Source organism: Pollicipes pollicipes, unplaced genomic scaffold (assembly GCF_011947565.3).
Source record: "Pollicipes pollicipes isolate AB1234 unplaced genomic scaffold, Ppol_2.1 Scaffold_6052;HRSCAF=7182_pilon_pilon_pilon, whole genome shotgun sequence".
NCBI classification, from domain to species: domain Eukaryota; kingdom Metazoa; phylum Arthropoda; class Thecostraca; order Pollicipedomorpha; family Pollicipedidae; genus Pollicipes; species Pollicipes pollicipes.
The window spans coordinates 27,250,436-27,256,009 of NW_023596805.1; positions in this window are offsets into that span (position 1 = coordinate 27,250,436).

The following is a 5,574-nucleotide window of genomic DNA, read 5'->3' on the forward strand; positions in this document are numbered from 1 at the left end:
ACTCCAAAAGCCGGATTTCTCCCCGCATTTCGGCTGCTTTGAATTGCGTTATCAGTGTCAAAACTAAAAAACCTTGTTCATTGGATTTATCATTTCCAAACCTGTTTGGTTTTGAGGAACCTCTTCCCCTCCCGAGCCAGTGCGGAGCTGAACTTTAAGACAAGTGTAGAGAGGGGGGGGGGGGATGCAATTAATAGAACAAAACATTTAGGTGATTCGACCGGTTACAGTCACCAAAACGTTGTCGTTTTTCTGGCATTTAAGTTGGTAGAGGCACAAAAATATGGTGTTGTGCAAAATGGCGTGACGCGATACTCCACACGAAAATTGCATGGACCGACACTTAAAGACGATAATGGCATGACCCCACACTTACAGACATGAATGGCATGACCCGGCACTTACAGACATGAATGGCATGACCCGGCACTTACAGACATGAATGGCATTCCCGACACTCACAGACGAGAATGTTATGACGCGACACTTACAGACGAGAATGGCGTAACCCGACACTGATAGACAAAGATGGCGTGACCAGACACTTACAAGCGAGAATAGCGTGACCGACACCTATCCATCACTACGTATTTTGTTTAAGGCTCGTATTAACAGCTGGCAGTTAATACAGGTTATATTCGAGCTTTGATCTCGCAGCACGGGCTGGATTCCTCATCTCAAAACATAAAATTTTCACATGGGGAAACGAGTTCTGCGTTCTTGTCGAACAAGGCAGATGCCAGTCCTGTGCTTTTATTGAACATAGCAAATATCAAACTGCATCATTGAACAAGGTGACGCGTGCACACCTTCCGGCACGCGTCCCCATTCTAGGCGTTTTAGTCCTTTTATCGCCTAAAATCAAGGTCTAATATCAGGCAAAAACTTCTTTGAACTCAAATAATGTTTCAAGGAAGCATTCTTGACATACTTAAACTTATGATTGGTGAACAACATTTCAAAAATTCCTGTAAGTGGTTTCAATACATGATAAACCTGGGCTATATAACCCAAGATTCAGCTACTGCCATCTACCGGTGAGTACCACTTCATATATGTCTGTTGGTGTGGTTCGTTACTATTATTAAGTCGTTAGTTCCCCAAACGGGACATCACGGGGCGTAATGTGTAATACTGATTGCGTAAGTGGGCTTCGGGTCAGGCCAGTTCGTACAAGATGGGTCACTAATATGCACATGGGCGGATCCTGGGGGGGAACGGGGCCATGCCCCCCCCCCCCAAACAAAAACTCTGAGAGTACGTTTTGGCCCAAAAAACATTCCCACAATTTCATAAAAGTTTCGTCTACTTGCCGTCTGTTTTAACTTTGATAGTGCGGTATCAAACATTCATTTCCGTTTCGGAAAAACTTCATGAAGAAAGGTTGGCAGCGATTCGAATATCAAAACGATATGCATGTTGACGCGCCTTAGTCATTCTCGGCGCAGGCATCGTGTTTGATAAGTGCACCTGACCTCGGATCCCACACCAGCCAGCTGGCGACGAACGGTTGCCTCCCCCCCCCCCCCTCCCAAAAAAAAACCAACACCTCCAAGCTGGATCCCCCCTGGATATGCATTAGGAGCCGCTGTGCAAAAGTCGCTGTGTCGCAGACACTTCCGGGTGGGTTACTAACCTGTAGTAAATATCACTGGCATTGTATAGATAACTGACGTGTAGAAGATGCACGGCGTGGATTGCTGACATTTGGTGCATATTGTAAGAAGGTTCAATGAGGTATAGTAGCTGTCTTGTAAGAATAACTGGCATGCAGTAGACATCCACATATGGCTCTCTGGTATGGATCAGACATCACCGGGTAGTCTACAGATATCACGGGATGGCCTACAGACATCGCCAGGTGGCTCACATAATAACCGTATGGCTTAGAGACATTGCTATATGGCTAACATACACCACCGTATGGCTCACAGACATCACCGGGTGGCTTACAGACATCACGGGATGGCCTACAGACCTCACCGGATGGCTCACATACATTACCGTATGGCTTAGAGACATCACTATATGGCAAACATACACTACCGTGTGGCTTACAGACATCACCAGGTGGGTTACAGACATCACGGGATGGCCTACGGACATCACCGTATGGCTCACATACATTACCGTCTGGCTTCCAGACATCACTATGTGGCTAACATACGCCACAGTATGGCTTACAGACATCATCGGATGGCTTACAGCCATCACCGGAAGGCTTGCAGACATCACCAGAAGGCTTACAGACATCACCGGATGAAATATCACCGAAAGGCTCGCATATGTCACCAATGGCTAAAAGCATCACCGTATGGCTTACAGACATCATCAGAAGGGTCACAGACATCACCAGAATGCTCACAGACATCACCGGATGGGTTACAGACATCACCGGATGGCGTCAAAACACCACCGGATGACTCACGGTCATCACCGGATGCCTTACAAACATCACTAGGTGGTTTACATACATTACCGGATGGCTTACACGTCTTACTGGATGGCTTACGGACATCACCGTGTGGCATACAGACATCAACAGATGGCTTACAGACATCCCAGATGGCTTACATACATCACCGTATGGCTTACACCTATCACCGGATGGCTTACGGTCATGACCAGATAGCTTATATACATTACCAGATGGCTTACACACATTACCAGATGGCTTACAGACATCACCGTATGGCTTACAGACATCACCGGACGGCTTACAGTCATGACCGGATGGCTCACAGACACCCGGTGTCCACCGTAGACGACTCGCCTGTGCCATGGACGCCGAGGTTGCGGTATTCGCTGAGCGTGATGCAGTGGCTGAGGTCGGCACCGCACGGCTTGGGCGGCGGCAGCACCGTGACGCAGTGAGAGACGTTGGTGCCCGTCCCGGAGCTGCACTGGACACAGCGCAAGCTTCCTGCTGCGGGAGACAGGGGACGGTCGGTCAAAAGTCAGGCACTGAACGCAGCGCGAGCTTCCTGCTACGTGAGACAGGGGACAGTTCGTCAAAAGTCAGGCACTGGACACAGCGCAAACTTCCTGCCGCGGGAGACAGGGGACGGCCGGGCAGAAGTCAGGCACTGGATACAGCGCGAGCGTTTTTGCTTGTGCCCGCCCTGGAGACAGGGGGTGGTCAGTGGTCAGTCGCTCGACACAACTGGACACAGCGCAGGCCGTCCGCTGTTGGGAGACAGGGGAGGGACGGTCAGTGGTCAGTCGCTGGACACAGCGTAGGCCGGCCACTGTAGGGAGACACGGAACGGTCGGTCATCAGTCAACCACCGGACACCGTTTCAGCGGAATGGACCGTTTCAACGAGTTCTTCTCGTCGGTGAACTCTCGAATCGCAGCCGACCTGAGCGACGACGTCACGGCCGATCCGGACCCGCGTCCGCCCATCGCCGCCTCGGCGGCGTTGCAGCTCCAGCTAGTCATCCCACCGCAGTTGGCGGACTTGTGAGACGCATGAATTCGTCTGAAGCGGTCCGTTTAGACTGGGTACCGTTAAGCGTAGTCAAGCGTTGTTTCATAGTGATGAGCCCGCATCAGCTGTGCATTGTTAAAGCGTCTGTGACGGAGAGGATTTTTCCCGAAAAGTGGAACACATCCGAGGTGGTCCCCCATCTACAAAGCGAGAGGCGACGTGTACGAGCTCTCTATCTTCCGATCTCCTTTCTACCTCACTTGTCTAAACTTGCTGAGAAAATTTCCGTGATCAACTTTCTCGGTATCCATGTAATCGCAGCATTTTGTTTCATGAGCAATATGCGTGCAGGCCTTCCCTCTGCACCAAGGAAGCCGCGCTCGGCGCTGTCGAACGAATCAATCAAAACTCAGAACGCGGTGAGATTTCCACAGTTACCGCCGCGACCTCAGCAAAGCCTTCGACAGTGTTGACCATGGCGTGCTCTTGAACAAGCCGGTATGATACGTTGTTGACCCAACGTCGCTCCGGAGCTATCTGAGCGGCCGGAGGCAGCTGGCGAGAGGCGGTAGGGCGACTCTGCCAGTCCGTTTCGAGGTGCCCCAGAGGTCTATTTTGAACCTCGGGTTGAATCTCTTCAGCTTGTTTACGAATGATCTTCACCGTCTCTGACTGGGCTGTCGAGTGATAGCATTGCTGACCACACGGAGCTGCTTGAACACTCGCCACCCAACCCTGGAAATGTAAAATCACTAAAACGGCTTATTAAAGGCTCCTTCGGGACATCCCAGCGCAGGTTCAGACCAAATTCACTAAAGGTGAGCTCAGAAAAACACACTTCACCTTAATCGGAACCAGTGAGAACATCAATAAAGCTGAAGACTTTCATGTGTAAGCTCGCTGACAATTCGTCGCATGTTTGTCCCTTGAAGTGCAGTGTCTCACCGGGCCACCCACTCATCTGAGGCCGGAGACGTGACACTGCCAAGTACGAAGTCTCGGCCCCACAGAGCGGGTTTCGCGACCGTGCTGCCGCCTGGTGGAACCAGCCATCTCCTGCAGTCACTGAGCGTCCGACACTGTCCGCGTTTCCCGCGCCGCTGAGAGCACTGAGGGCGTGAGAGCCGCTCGCTCTGTGCTTGGCTCCATTGGCTTCTGGGAAACTCCACTGACTAGCAGCTTTTGCGTGCAATGTGTGTCTGCCTTGCTTTGTACCTTTTGTGTTATACCTTGTACATGATGACGCTAATCGTGAATAGCGATGCTGCATGGATGGGTTAAATATGTAGTACAATGCAATTTTCGATAATTTTTGGCACCACTTACGGGACATGTAACTTTATTTGTCCTTTGGGATTTCGTATTAATACACTTGCCACTTGTAGGGAGGCTCTAGGGCTAGACTAGGACACAGCTCAATCTCCAAGGACTTGGCTCATGTTCGAACACATGAAACCGGATAAGAAAGGGACTCGGGTTTTTAAATTGGATCAAGGATCAAGTCTGAACCAGAACAGCAAACCCGATTTTTGGACACATGTTCAAACTCCGCCTCAGAGTCCGAGAAAGGGATCGCTGGGAATGGCTGACAAGCGGTGGCCACCAGCCGTTGTATGCCAGTCGTGGACGGCAGCTACCCTTGCGAGAACGACGCGCCCTGGAGGCTTTCGAGTGGACCCACGCGAACGAACAGTGTCGACTGGGTTCGGCGGACTGGCCGTGGACCGGCGGCGATCCGAACCTGTGGCGCTCGGACAGAGACGTGCCCGGCCTCAGGGCGAAGCTGTCATCTGTCTTTCATTCCGACCTGCTAACGCTTCTGCTAAGTCAATCAGAAATTTAACCGGGCTGTAAGATACCAGGAAAAATACAACAGGAAGTGTCACATGCAGTGGTCTTTATATTCCGTGCACAAAAGCTGCTATCTCTGAAGCTCTTGAACGACATACCTCCAATGGCCCATCTAGTGGTAGTTTGGTGACGGATAGAGCATGAGATAACTCGCGGCAATGGATAGTTGAATAACCTGAGATTACCACGAGATGTGTAGAAACCGCTAAAGTTATAGCGACCTTCGCGGCCGCGGCGATGCCAGTGACCAGCCGACTACCACTGGCTGTCCTCGATCTGGCAACACACTCCCT